This window comes from Narcine bancroftii, chromosome 1, assembly GCF_036971445.1.
Source record: "Narcine bancroftii isolate sNarBan1 chromosome 1, sNarBan1.hap1, whole genome shotgun sequence".
Lineage (NCBI taxonomy): Eukaryota > Metazoa > Chordata > Chondrichthyes > Torpediniformes > Narcinidae > Narcine > Narcine bancroftii.
In genome coordinates this window covers 6,554,085-6,569,844 of record NC_091469.1, presented here as the reverse complement: position 1 = coordinate 6,569,844, position 15,760 = coordinate 6,554,085, and the positions used below count along the sequence as shown (strand labels likewise).

The window sequence follows — 15,760 nt, the reverse complement described above, 5'->3', positions numbered from 1 at the left end:
CGGATCATTGAATCTTGCAGAGATCCAAAATTGCATGTGCTTGCTTTTAATTTCAAGTCTGTTTAAAAAAAAATGTATTAAAGCTCTCTTCCTCAGACTGCGTGCATGAGTGAAACATGTACCTCTCAAACATTTCATTCTTCTTTGGTGATTAGTGTTCATCAAACATCTCGATAACCTGGTCTTCGGCCTCGGCAAAAACAAATGTAGTGAAAACCTCTAGAGCTTGAGGTCCCACTATGGTAAGTAGCAGTGCAATCTTCCGTGCATCAGGTTTGCTGTTGACTCCAATGGCTTGCAGGTACAGCATGAATCTTTTAATGAACAGCCTCCACTCATGGTCGACATTTCCAGTCCAGTTTACAGCATCAGAAGTCTGCACATTTTCCATTTCTCTGCTGTGATATCGACTGATTCTCACTCCTGGTACCATATGATGTTTTATTTTACTGTAAAAATAAACTTGGGTTCTTTTAAAACAACTATATTTATTAGCTAAAGCAGAACTCACTCAGGACCATGTGGAGACATCTATCTTGAATCCAGCTGAACTGCAAATTAGTCTCAGACTCCCTCTCGTATTCAGGAGGATCACTAGAACTTTATCACTACTGGCACAACATTATGGGTTGAAGGGCCTGTATTGTTGTATGTTCTATTCTTAAATCACTTGAAATTAAATCTGAAAGTTATGTTGTAAAAAATCCTATTCCTGCTTCATGGTTGACCTTTCACCTCTGAATTTGCATACCTCTTTATCCAAGGCACTGTCTTTCTGAGTGAAGGTTATCATGGAACCACTCATTCGCTGTGTAAACCCCATCAGGTTCATTGATGTCTGCAGGAGAGAAAGGTTTGCTGCTTTGCACAGTTGTGCCTCTGTGTGGCTCCACTGTCCCAGGACCTAACTCTTAACTGAAACTTTCCAGGAAGCTATTTGGGTCAAAACTATTTGTTTAAAACACAATAAGAATGAAAATTAGCTTCAAGATTCTATTTTGTTACTGTACCCATGAGCCAGACTCCAGCACCCATGACCCTGATGTGAGTCTCTTGAGTTCTGAGCCCCTAGCTAGTACATTGCAGTGGTCTCCCACCTTGAAGGGTCCTCTCCCAGGCTTCTCCTTCTCAGCAGGACATGTAAGGTGCTCTCCTGCTCCCGCGCTCTCCACCAGTTCATTGCACACCTGGAGCCTACACCCCTTGTGATATGGACTGCCAAGCATGCATGGAGCCATCTTGGGCATGAAGCTCTGTAAATCTTCGTGGACCAAAACACTTCCAATAGCCCGTTTTATAGGCAACTTAAACCTGCATTTGCCATTAGGTGGGGCAGCCAGGCAGCAGGATCCCGTGGACCCCAAAGCAGAGCACTTCGTGACTACTCCCCACTACCACTGGATCCTCACCATTGGCAGTGCCTCCATCTTCATCTTGCATCCTGGCTGTTTTCTGATCTAGGTGTGTCCATCCCACACACACACTAGAAGTGACTGAGGGAGCTCGCCCAATGACTAACCAGCAGCCTGGAGTTAAATAATAAAGTGCAATACATGAATGTGCTGGAGAATCTCAGCAGGTCATGCAGCATCCATAAGAAGTAAAGGGTAACCAGTGTTTTGGGCCTGGGCCTTTTGTCGTTTAGAAGCAAAAAAAAGGCAGTAACCTGAATAAAAAGGTAGGGGAGTGGGAGGAAGGAGCAGGGGGAGGAGAGGAGGAAGGAAGGGTCAGAGGGATAATTACAGGCTAAGAGATAAGTGGTCATTGGTGGAATGATAGAAGTGAAAAAAGCTGAGAAGAGATAGGTGGAGTGGGTAAATCTCTGAATGGAGGGGAAGGGGGTGGGGCTGAAGGAAAGGAGGCAGAAGGATAGGGAAAGTGAGAGACTATGGTAGTGTGGGGGGGGGGGTGTGGTGGTGGAGTGGAGAGACAGGATATCCTTGCTAGTGCAGTGGACAGAATGAAGTTGCTCAATGAAATGATCTTGAAGTCTGCATGCAGTCTCTCTGATGTAGATGAGACACAATGAGAGCACTGATGGTCCCTGCAGTTCACAAGTGAGGTGTTGTCTCTCTTGGAAGGACTGTTTGGGGTCCTGAATGGTGGTGAGGGAGGAGATGTGGGTGCAAATGGAGCATTTCCTTCAGTCATAGGGGTACATACCGAGGGGACAATTAGTGGGAAGGGAGTCAGAGAGGAGTAGATCTGTCCAGATATGGGGTCACTTTGTAACTAGCAGCCTGAGCCAGTTACAGAGTTCAGGGAGTGATCTAGATTCCACGGCTATGTTTTCTCTCTCCTGGACAGGAAATGGGGCTGGACAGAGAGGAACTGTCCCTGGGAGTCCTCAGTATCAACCCTAGACATGATGAAGCCTCACGATGCCAAGACAAGCAGGGTTAAGGGAACTGTGTCCTCGCTTTCACCTCCCATGACTGATAAAGTAAAATAGCTCCACCTTGGAGACTTCCTTCATCAGGAATTATAAAGAACAATACAAGATGTGGACACCGAGAGACAGGCTGAGTTCCTACTGCATTTTTGTTTTTCCAACAACATTCACTTATCACAAGACTGCTGAGAACACTCACTCCGGAGCTTCTCCAAGGACAAGAGCAGAATAGTTCCTCCAAGCTTCCACCCCCTTCCCCACTTCCCAAGGAAAGTCAGACTTCCTTGAATTGGAGTCACATTGCTGCCCCTCCTCCTTTGTAGCCTGGTCAATATCCTGGGGCTGCAAAAGTTTTGAAGAGGTTGCTCACCACCAGAATTATGAATTAAATTGAGGTTCGACAATACATGCTGATCTAGTCAAGAATGAACATTTGATCCATCATTAAGATTATGCCCCAGGCAAGTTCTAGAGGATGGGAATTCCTGTTGGGCGATGGGAAGCTGGGCTCAGAAGCAAATGGTACAAAATGATACAAAAATTAGTCCAGCAAGTGACAACTACTCTTGCTTATGTTTTGTTGTGTTTTAATGAGTGCTCTCAACAGTTATAAACTGTTAATCATACTTCATTTGATACTGATTCTATTATTGCCACTCTTCTCTCATTCAACATGCTGTTGACACCTGTAGCCTTATAATAATCCATTGAAGTGTTTATGCTGTGCATTTTATAGGCCAGTGCTTATCTTAATAATTGGTCATGTCTCTCCAGAGAGAAAAAGAGAATGCTCCACAAGAGTCAGGAGGTGAAGAGGAATTAAGAGCAGATCAAGTGGATTATTCCCTGTATTGTGTGGATAAATCATACTGTCAGCAATTTCATTGCAAAATCATTTGGGATGACGAGAATTGGTGACAACTGCATTGTATAGTTGAGCATGCTCAAAAAGATGCAATGAAAACAATAGACAGTATAGAGTAGATAGTATTTTTCCCAGGGTGGAAATGTGATAGATGTCACAGTTCAAGGGGAAAGGGTGAAAGTTCAAAGGACAGTTTGAAAGCACAGAAACAGCCCCTTTGACCCATCTTGTCCATGCTGACCAAGCTCATCCTGCATTTGGCCCATGTCCCTGCTAATTTTTCCTATCTCTTGACCATCCAAATGCATTTTGATCATTACAATTGTCTTATGTCTCCACCAATTCCACTGGCAACTCTTTGCATATACCCAGCATCTTCTGAGTGAAGGGGGTGCCCCTTTGAAATCTTTCCCCATTCACCTTAAATCTATGCCCTCTGGTTTTAGATTTCACTACTCTGGGAAAAAACTTGTTACCATCCATCTGATCTACACCCCCCACAGCCCCCATGCTCAATGGAGAAAAGTTCCAGCATATCCAGCCTCTCCTTATCATCCAAGTCGACCTTCTCTGTAATAAAGAAAGGTAAATCCCTGGAACCGTTAGAGGAAATAGTGGGAGCAGAAATGTTCACAATACAGGCAGGCACTCGAACAAACAGGGGATGCAGGAATAGGATATTGAGCAGGCAGATGGGTTTAGTCTAAATTGGCATCATGGTCAGAACAGAGGGGTAGCATGATTGCGTAGCAATTAGCCCAATGCCTTTACAGCACCAGCGATCGGGACAGGGGTTCAAATCCTGTGCTGTCGGTAAGGAGTTTGTACGTGGTCCCTATGTCAGCGTGGGGTTTGCCCAGGAGCGCCAGTTTCCTCCCACCGTTTGAAATGTACTGGAGGTGTAGTTTTAATAGGCTGTAAATTGGGCAGAATGGACTCATGGGCCAAAATGGCCTGATACCATATTGTATGCCTAAATTTAAATTATGTAAACTGAGGCTCAAAGGATCCCTACACCTGTACTGCTCCAGATTCTATATAAGATGGGGAACTGTTCAGTGTCCATTTTAGGCCACACTTGAAGATTTGATTCAAACTGTGACAAGAATTCAATTCTATATATTGGTTCCTAATTAAGATCTGGCAAGAAGAAAACACAATTTTCTTATATTGGGCAATGAAAATAAACTGAGAGCTAAAATATTTGTCTTAAAGCTTTCATAACACAAATTCAGGAACATCTGTTCACCACAGTGATTTACTCTCATTGACAGTAAGTGTTGGAATCAATTTTCATTTCAAATTGCCTTGAGAGAGAGAGAAAAAAAAAGAGAAAAATTTTTGGAGACGGAATTGAGGACCAAATAGACGAGAGAGAGCAGAAATGGCTGAAATGAAGACAACCACCACATACATTAGGCTACTTTTCATCAACTACAGCTCATCTTTTAACCACACTATTCCCTCAGTACTGGTCAACAAGTTTCAAAGCTTGGTCTCTGCACCCTCTCCACAACTGGATCCTTTTTTCTCATCGAAGACCACAGTCAGGATGATTCAAAAACAATGTCTCCTCCTCTCTGACGATCAACACAGATGCACGTCAAGGATGTGTGCTTAGCCCACTGCTCTACGCCCATGATTGTGTGTCTAGGCACAATTCAAATGCAATCTACAAATCTGCCCATGTAATAATGGTCATCAGCAGAATCACAGGCGGCAATGAGGAAGCGTACAGGAGAAAGATAGATCAGCTGGTTGAGTGGTGTCACATCAACAACCTTGCACTCAGCGTTAGCAAAACCAAGTAATTGAAAGTGGACTTCAGGAGACCACAAATGAGACCTCATTGAGGGGTTAAGACCATCAAATTCCTGGGTATTAATATCTCTGAAGATCTATCCTGGGCCTCCATGTTGATGCAATCATGAAGAAGGCTCACTAGTGGCTATACTTTGTGAAGAATTTGAGGAGATTTGATATGTCACCAAAGATTCTTGCAAAAATCTACAGGTGTACCGTGGAGAGCATTCTGACTGGTTGCATCACTATCTGGTGTGGAACTTCCAATGCAGAAGACAAGCAAAGACAACAGAGAATTGTGAAATTGGCCAGTGCCATTATGGGCACCAGAGTCCTCATCATGAAGGACATCTACAAGAGACAGTGTCTCATGAAAGTAGCCTCTATCCTCAAGACCTCACCATCCAGGCCATGTCCTCTTCACACTCCTACCATCAGGAATGAGATAAAGGAGCCTGATGATGAACACCCAATTGTACAAAGATAGTGTCTTCCCCTCTGCCATCAGATTTCTGAATGGATAACAAACCAAAGACACTACTTCACTTTCTCTTCTTTTGCACAAATTTATTTATTTTTAAATGAAATATATAGCAATATTTGCTCTATAATGCTACCACAAAACAACCAATTTCATATATTGAATGAATAATTAATTTACATGCAGTGACCTGGGAACAGGACAGAGTTGGTGTTTGTGGTATGGCGCCAGTGATATGGGTGGTCAGAGATGTTGCAGATGTGCGTTTTAAGAAAACCAATTTTCCAAAAGGAAATGAAGAGATCAACAGGATCCAGCAACAAGGAGGAAGCAAAATAAATAATCACATATGGGTGAAGCGTGTTTAACGAAACTGTTTTATGATACTGATGACGTTCGTTGTCATACACATTGTACAATGTACACATGCACTGAAATTCCTATGCTGCAATAGTTTAGAGGAGCCATTTTCAACCTTTGGCTCTGGCTCCCTTAGGACTCTGTTCAAAGTTTATGTGCTCCCTTCTCTGTAAAGCAGTCAAGTTAAGTTGGTTTCTTCCATACTTCTCTTCCACTGATATCATTAAAAAATTTTTATGATTTCAGCCGTGGTCCTATTAAACGTGCTGTGGGCCCCAAGAGAGGCGTATTGTCCCTGTTGAGAATGGCTGGTTTCAGTGATTGAATTAAAATTAGATAATAAAAGAAAGATAGATAATAAATAGTCACAGTTATCCCAGTGCAAATAAAGACTGAGAAAAAGTGCAGACAGTCCTTTTGTGAAGTCACTGCTTCATGAAACAAGGGAACAGCTGTTGGCAAGAAACTGGTTTTGAACCTAGAGGTGCTGTTCTTCAGCCCAAAGGGAGTAGTGAGAAAAGGCTAAGACAAGGCTAATGGCGTCCTTTATAATGTTGGCTGCCTTCATGATAATATTTTTTTTGAATATTTTATTTTAATTTTCATAGACTCAAAAATTCAAACAAACATTCATGTAATATTCAGAGCGTGAATTTATCCTCCCTCCCACCTCCCCATCCCCCCACCTTTGTACAACTGAAAGTACAGCCCATTAAATTACATTGATACAATTAAATTAAAAAGAAATTTAAAAAAAAAACTCAAAATGAAACTGACAGAAACACATTGCCTGCGCCATGTCCCACTTCTTTGATCACATTCATTTCCCTGTTGGGACGGATTGCTACAGTACCCCTATTTCAAAGGTGGGGGGGGTGAAACCAATCAATCTGTGTGCCAATATATTTCAAGTACGATCGCCACACCTTAATGAATGTGTCATGTTTCTTCCTTTTACATTTCCACATTCCATCATGTGGTATTTAGGTCGGAGTCGAACTTCCATGAAACCATTATGCACTTCCTGGCTGCTGACAGGACGACTTTCACAAACAAAATTTGGTATTTAGACAGTCTAAAACTCATATCCACGATATCTCCCAGAAGGTACTCTTCTGGATCCTGTTAAAAATTCACTGTTGTAATTTTTTTAGAATGTCCTCCAGGTCTTCCCAGAACATTTGTACACAGCCAGGTAGAGTGGACAAAGGTTCCAATCTCTGCACCACACCTAAAGCACATTTCAAGTTCAATCTTCCAAATTGCATCACTTCACACTTATCCAGATGGAACTCCATCTGCCACTACACTGCCCAATTCTACATCCTGTCTTTATCCTGTTTTGACCTACAACAACTTCTATGCTATCCACAATGCCTCCAATCTTTTATAGTCTATTTTTTCTCTTGTGATCATTTAAATTCTAATTATTGAACAGTTATATATTTTGCATATCTGTGTAGGTACAGGATTTCAGAGCATCTGCACAATGCAATTTTTTAAATTTAAATTTAAGCATACAGAATGGTAGCAGCCCCTTTCAGTCCATGAGGCTGTGCTGCCCAACTACCCCAATTAACCGACAACTGTGTAATATTTGGAACATGAGAGGAAACTGGAGCACCCAAAGGATACCCATGTAGACTGGGGGAGAGCGCACAAACTCCTTATCAATTGTGCCAGATTGAAACCTTAGTTACTGGTGCTGTAATAGTGTTGTACTAAGTGCTACATGTAATGACCGTGATCATGTCTGCATGGCCACGAGCAAGGCCTTGATTATAGTTCCTGTTTGATTAGACTTGGCTGCCAGCAGGGGCTGACACAGAGCAGGAGACACAGTATGCAAGACTGTAATGGAGGCTTGGAGGAGATAAAAGAATTTTATGTAGATGTTGTGACTGAAAACAAAAAAGAAAACAGAAACTGGATGTTGAGATTAAAAGTAAATGACGTATACGTTTCAGTTAAATTGGATACTGGAGCACAAATTAATGTAATATCAGAGCCTGATTTTAAAAAGATTAGACCCAGACCAAAGATGTATGGAATAAAAGTGAAGGTGGCAGGATATTCAGGTACTGATATACCAGTGCAAGGAGAATGCATGGTCAAAGTGAAACACAAGGACAAAGAGCACATGCTAGCATTCGTCATGGTACCAAAGGATGTAGGAGAGATAGTCTATAATGAACTCATGAAAGAGTACAATGGCCTATTTCAGGGTCTAGGCTGCCTTCCAGGAGAACACACGATCAGAGTAATTAAACATGTGCCACTGATAATACATCCATGCAGAAAAGTTCCATTTGTGCTTCAAAAGCAACTAAAAGCAGAGATGGACAGGAAGAAAAGCCTGAACGTGATTCAGAAGATAGATGAGCCAATGGTGTGGGTGAGTGCACTCATTGTGGACATAAGGAATGGAAAGCTTAGAATTTGCTTGGATCCAAACAGTGCAATAAAGAGAGAACACTTTAAGCTTCTGATGCATGAAGAAATCATGTCACAGTTTGGAAATGCAAAGTTTTTCAGCAAGTTAGATGCATTATCAGGATTTTGGCAGTTAAAATTGGATGAAGCAAGTTCAAGACTGTGCACGTTCAATAGTCCATTTGGCAGATACAGTTTCCTAAGGTGACCATTCGGAATTGACTCAGCTCCTGAAGTGTATCACAAAACTATCCATATGGTCTATGAGCACCTGGACGGAGTTGATACCTGAATGGATGACATCATAGTATGGGGAACCATGAGAATGGAGCATGATGAGAGACTAAGGAAGGTGCTGGAAGCAACAAGGAAAGCAAACCTGAAGCTGAATAGAGAGAAATGCCAGCTCGGGGTGACAGAACTAACATTTCTAGGAGATATTATTGGCAGTGAGGGCATCAGACCAGATTCCAGAAACGTGTCTGCCATTGGGAACATGCCAAGACCACAATGCAAAAAGGACGTACAGAGATTTAATGGAATGGTCAACTATATGGGAAAATTCAGATCCAACCTCTCAGAAAAGACGGCTCCATGGAGAAGATGAACAGAAAAGAATATTGAATCGGAGTGGAATCATGAGCAAGAAAAGTCATGGAGGGAACTAAAGAAACTGGTCACAGAGGAACCAATTCTGAGGTTTTACAACCCGGCAAGACCCTTCAAGGTATCATCAGACGCATCACATAGTGGGCTCGGTGCAGTTCTTCTGCAAAAATATGATGACTGGCACCCACTGCGTATGTATCACGCTTAATGACAGACGTGGAGACACAAAACAGTCAAATTGCAAAGGAGCTGCTCAGCATCACATACGCCTGTGAAAGATTTCATCAGTTTGTGTCAGGACAAGCAATCAGTGTAGAGACTGACCATAAGTCCTTGATTGCATTGTTTCAAAAGCCATTAAATGAAAGTCCACTTAGAATACAAAGCATGACTGCATTGCTATACACTGAATGTAGTGAACTCTCCGGGTAAGTTAATGTACACAGCAGACACGTTGTCTAGAGCTGTTGACACGAGACAGCCCGCAAACACCAAAATGGATGAAGACATGAATGCCTTCGTGGACATGATCACAAGTGCACTGCCCATATCAGATGCAAAAATGGAGCTCATAAAGTCAGAGACAAACAAAGATGAAATACTGAGACAACTGAGAGAAAACATCTTGGATGGATGGCCCAACATGAAGCAGGACTGCTCACCTGACGTTTCAGAGTACTGGAACTGCAGGGCGGAACTATCAGTGGTTGAAGACATCATCTACAAAGGAAGTAAAATCCTTATCCCAAAGAGTCTGAAGAAAAAAAGTGCTAAAAAGGATCCATGGAAGACATCACGGAATCAAAAAGTGTAAGAAAAGAGCACAAGAGGTGATGTACTGGCCAAGAATCAACAATGATATAATAAATGAATTGTCCAACTGTACAATATGCTGGAAATATCAAACAAGCAATCCTGCAGAACCACCAAAGCCACACCCAGCATCTTACAGACCTTATCAGAAGGTAGGCGCTGATCTATTAGAATGTCAAGGGACTATCTTGTAGTCACAGGCTATTACTCCCTGTATCCAGAGGAGTGTAAACTGAACACCACCACTGCAGATGCTGTAATAACAGATATGAAAGCCATATTCTCCAGACAAGGTGTGCCAAGCGATGTCTTCACAGACAATGAACCCCAGTTTTGCAAGTTAAAGTTCCAACAGTTTGCCAAAGAGTGGGACTTTGTACATACCACGTCAAGTCCACATTTTCCACAGTCAAATAGTCTAGTGGAAAAATCGGTACAGACAGTGAAAAGACTGATGAACAAGCCAAAAGACAGTGGAACAGACTTCTACCAGAGCATGCTAGTATACCGCACAATGCCACTCGAGTGTGGAATGTCACCAGCACAACTCCTTATGGGATGTAGGCAAAGATCAAACCTGCCCATTTAGGAGAACCTCCTAAAAGCAAAAGAGGGGGAGAAAGTGAGGAAGTTCAAAAACAGAAAGAAAAGCAAAAGTATTACTTTGACAGAGGAACAAAAATCTACCAGAACTCTACACTGGTGACCAAGTAAGGCTAAAAGAGAAAACAAACTTTTGGACTCAGAAGGGAACTGTCCTCAATGAAGTACAGCCAAGATCATACACCATTCAGACAGATGAAAGTGCTGTTCTGCAAAGAAATTGTTGAGATCTTCAAAATGGACCAGCCACAGTAGATGGAAAGACAGATACTGTTGAACAACCTGAATACACAGCTGAGACATCATCTGAGGCAACAACTCGGATTCAGGGACAATCAATCAGGAGATTGTCAAAACACATGAATCCTCCTAAGAGACTCAGTGAGCAAATTTAAAGACTCCTGTTACAGAATGAAGTAGTGCTATCTTATTCACTTTTCAAGTTTTAGTGTATGTAAATGTGAATGCACAAAACAAGTTTAAAAATGTTAACAGGGTTGATAATGTTGTGTAATTTAACAATATGATAAAGTATTGCATGGTTGAACTCATTGATTATTATAAAATATAATTATCAACAAATAAAGAAATAGATGGTAATCCTGTATTTTACAAATTTAAAACTAATTACCTACTTACCAAACGCCACCAATGAGAAGTTTCAGAATAATTTCCACAAAGGGTCAGGCATAATATGTTTTCTGGAGTCTGAAGCAACTCTTGTCCTGGTGTCATCTGCTGATCTGTGGTACCACAGCCATGATGTGACAGACAGCTCAGGATTCCACTGAACTAGAGGAGATCCGTGTAGTTTAACAAATATAAGTGCTGATACATGATTTATGAGAATTCTTGAGTGTGTTGTTGTTATTATCAAGTTCATGTGACTGAATCCCCTCTCACACTCAGCAGTACTAATAGGAATAACTTGCGAACAGCTCAGTAAATCCTGGGGAATGTGGCCTCCACGATCCTCCAAATAATCTCTGAAGGCATTTATTACACAGAAAGTAGAAAGTTTAACCCTTTTTCAGAGAGATGATATTGCAGTTTCTCCATAATCAGGTGGTATTTCAGCAGACCAGTTGCCTTTATCAAGGACACACATTTCATTTAGCAGCGATTTATACATACTTCAAGGTTCAGAAGTTTGGGAACTTTTCAAGGATATTGTCGTGAACATACGGTGCTGCAAATTGTTTATAAGACTAGTAAAAAACTGTAGATAATTAACGGAGACAATTGTGTTGCTGCTTGTTAAGATAATTTCTCCAAACTTCCCCTTTTCAACTGCCTCTTGAGCTCCTAGAGTTTTTGTACCAGGTTGCTCTTTCAGTCCATGCAGTGAGCATATGCTTCAATGGATCACATTGTCTGCATAAACAATCGTAGAAGTGCCCTTCTGAACACATTCTGACAGTAAACCAAGTTCATACATTAGAGCTAAGACCAATAGAAACTGTTCTGAAGAGAGTCTTTTCAAAAGTCCTTCAGAGGTTTATCTGTCACTCCCAGGTCTTGTTTCATCCTTCATTGCTTTATCAAAATTAAAACACAGTGCTTCGAAACAAGCGAGTTCACCACCTGGTGCCCAGAACAAGGCCTATTTTGCAAATTTGTTGTTCTAGTTGAGAGGCACATTCAGACTGTTCCTTTTGATTTAATCTAGTGTAAACAGAGTACAGTTTGTCCATAAGTGATTGAAAATGATTAATTCCATGAATTTCTCTCACTGAATCACCTACTGCATGTTCTAATCTGTGATTAAGACAATGCCAAATTGTCACATCAGGAAAATAGTCCTTGAAAAATGTAGCAACACCAGATTTGACACCAACCATTACACTCACTCCCTCACTAGCAAATGCTACAAGGTTCTGTTTCAAGTAAGAGTCTTCAAACCCATGGTAATTGAGAGAGTTCAACAGATGCTTGGCAATAGTTTCAGCTTTCTGATCAGGCAGTTCAATTAGATCTAGAAATGTAAAATGGGGATCACCTTCCTTATCACTTTCACATTTCAAATAAACTATTAGGGTGGTCTTAATGCTCAGGCTTGTTGATTCATCAATGAGAACAGAAATTTTGGTATTTATCTGCTTGATATGCTGGCATATTTTCTTTTTCATATTGATAGATATGTGATTAATGATCTCTGTAGCACTAGTGTGGGAATGCAGTCCAATCCCAATGTCAACTCCATTTTTGTTTTGAAGTTCCAGTAAGCCAAAGCGATCGGAGTATGGTCTATCATTCTGAGCTAAATAATACGCAGAATGAAAAATTGTACACATTGCCTTTAGATGCAAAGCATTCATGGTGTCACATAATTTTCCAAGAGTATCTTCACTAGCTAGATTTTCAACACGTTGAGCAGCAAGGTGAGCTTTTGTTGGTGAACAAAAAATTTTTCTCTCTGAGAGACTTCAAACGTGTATTTTGATCGTCTTCATAATGGGATATTTGGTACATCTGCCATTCATTTGACAGCCTCAAACCTTTAGAAGTGAAAAGTGTCACATTACTTATGTTTGCACATACTTTACAGCCAAGTTTAGCATCACTGAAGTCTAACCTGGGATAAGTTTCCTTCTTATTCTTCCACATTTCTTCAATCCAAACACCTGAACAGGTGTACAAGCCTGACTTTGAAGCACCATTACTTCCAGAACTGTTAGACCCAGTTAAAAAATTTGAACTAGAGGCAAGTGAAACACAGCTTTTGTCACATTTACTCTTATCACTATCGGTCTTTTGTATGTTATCCTCAGCTTGTTTACAAAAGAAAGAAATTAACACTGTTTATGGTGAAGCCATAATAGCAATGTTGGTGAGAAAGAATTACTTCTGTATTAGCGTAATCTACAGTCCACCATCCACCACAGATGTAGCCATACTAATGCGACTGAGTCAGAGCAGACAGCAGGACCCGCAGAGCTTAGCCATGTTCCTAAGTAGATACCTGCATAAAAGTAACAGAAATGAAGCAAATATGTTTTTAGCACTTTTAGCCACCTAAATTGGAACCAAGTCATCAAGTATGAAAAAAGAACATCTAATTGACTAATGCTGTCCCGGCCCCAGCTCTTGAGATTGTCCCCCACTATCCTGACCCCGGTCCCCCAACCCTCTCTCCCTCCCCCCACCCCCCCCCCCCCCCCACCAACCCCGGCTTCCCTGACTTTGACACCCTCGGCTTCGCCTTCTCCAGCTCCCACTTCCCCAGGCCCTGCATCCCTGGCTTCGGCTTCCCCAGCATCAGTTTTTCTGGCGTCAGCTTCCCCAGTTTCGACTTCTCCGGTGTCGGCTTCCCTGGCCCTGGGCTTCCCAGCTCCCGGCTATCCCAGCCTCCAGCTCTTGAATTTGGCATCTCATTTTCTCTCTTTCACTTTACTGTTTCTCTTACATTTTTGTTGGTTTCCTCTTGAGTTTCTTCCTTTTCTTTTTCCCGCTGCCGAGCATGTGGTTTCATCGCCTAATGTCATTCCTATTGTTGTTCTTTTTCCCACCAAATTTTCACCTCTGACGTCTTTCTTTTTTTAGAAATTCTCTGGATCGATCCATTTGTCCACAGTGTGTATTTTTAATCCTCTTCGTCACTTTGGAAATATCACCTCACTGCTGGTCGCTAGGCACTCAAAGGAGCTGCAATTCATGTGAAGACAGCACCAAACTCTCCGTAGAATGTAACTCTGTGCATCTGAAGTCACACGCACATGACTCAAGCATGTGCTTTCCCATAACATTCCCCTCCCCAACCCACGCTTCTGTGAAATCCCTGTTGTGTTTGACACAGGGCCACTGCCGTCGCTGTTAATCCCCACTACAGTCATTTAAATTCCTCTTCTTTTTGCTGTATTTACAGAGGTACGGGAACGGCACCCCTGTGAGCTCCTGCAGCACTGCACCCCTGTCTGAAACTGATGAAAAGATGTACAGCAAAAAAAAAAGATACACACACTACAGAGTGCAGGGCTACAGTTACAGAGATATATCAGTAGAACAGAGTAAAGGCAACAATATTTTCCCAGTGTCCTTCAGGTTTCTTATAAAAGCCAGGAAAGAAACTGTCCTTCAATCTAATGGTGTGTGATCTCACCTAATCTTCTTCCTGATACAAAGAGGTGGATAAAATGTGGCCAACATGGGGTGCTGTTCTGAGGCAGCGGGATGTGTGGATGGAGTCAATCTGATGGCCTGAGCTGCTTTCACTTATCTCTGCGCTCTTGGGTGTTGAGCATGCAATCAGTCAGCCCACATGTAAGAAAAACTCATTGTTTCTCTCAATGGAATCGTTGTGCAGGTGAACATTAATCCTCTGGACAAAGCTTTTCCAGGCATCTCAAAGTGAAGAAGGCCTCGGTGAGAGAAACGTTGTAGTTGAATTCACCCATCTTAAACTTGGAGTCACTGTCCTGGACACTAAAACCTTAACTTTTTAAAATTTAATTTTAATTTAGAGAGACAGTATAGTAAAAGGCCCTTCCATCCCATGGGTCCATGCCACCCAAATACAATTAACCTGCGATCCATCCCTGTATGTTTTTGGATGGTGGGAGGTCACCAGAGCACTCAGATAAAACCCACACTGACACAGGGAGAACGCACAAACTCCTTACAGGCAATGCTGGATTCGAACCCAGGTCACGGACACTGTAATAATATTGTGCTAAAGGCTACATTAACCATATATCATCCTAACAATGGGTGGAAGAAACTGAACCAAATAGTTATTAGTGAAATGAGCTCAATGTGACCTCATTCCATCAAAGGTGCATCTGATGCTATGAACCTTTCTTTAAACTTCTCTGCAGTCAATAAACTACTCACCTGCACGTCCAAATGCCTGGAACATAATTCTGATAGTGCATGTCTGAGCAAGACAGAAAACTGCAACATCCATCCAAACAAATTGGAAGAAAAGTGCACTTACACTGAGAAACATATCTTTATGCCTACATCAAGCTTCCTGGGGTTCAAACAATATACTTATGGATAAATCAATATATGGAATTTTTTAAATTATTTTTAACATGGGAGAAACTGTATCTGGCCATTTAAATCCTTGCTGCTCAATTGCACCTAAATTAACCTACATTCTGATATGTTTTGGAGGGTGGGAAGAAACTGGATAACCTGGGGAAATAGACCTGGGGAGAATGTACAAATTCCTTAAAGACAGCGCCAGATTCGAACCTGCCATAGCATGCTTTCAGAATTTTGATGGAACTATTTTTTTTTGCTTTGGAGTCATAGAGTCATACAGAGTGAAAACAAGCCCTTCAGCCAAACTTGCCCACACCAACCAAAATGCCCCATCCACACTGCCTGTTGTTTGGCCCATATTCCTCAAAATCAGAAGTTTTCAAACTTCTTCTTTCCATTCACATATTTTAAGTAT

General features: G+C 41.7%; 1 protein-coding gene across 5 annotated transcripts in view; it reads right to left on the bottom strand.

The window, feature by feature from the left end:
- Positions 1–14,104, bottom strand: part of LOC138754998 (craniofacial development protein 2-like) — a 218,839-nt gene extending 204,735 nt beyond the window's left edge. For all 5 annotated transcript variants that reach the window (XR_011351982.1, XR_011351984.1, XR_011351989.1 and 2 more), the window contains exons 1-2: positions 13,766–14,104; positions 10,999–13,321 (exon numbers count right to left, since the gene is read on the bottom strand). The gene's annotated coding sequence lies outside the window, so the exon portion shown is untranslated. The remainder of the gene's footprint in view (positions 1–10,998; positions 13,322–13,765) is intronic.
- Between the last annotated feature and the right edge of the window lie 1,656 nt (positions 14,105–15,760).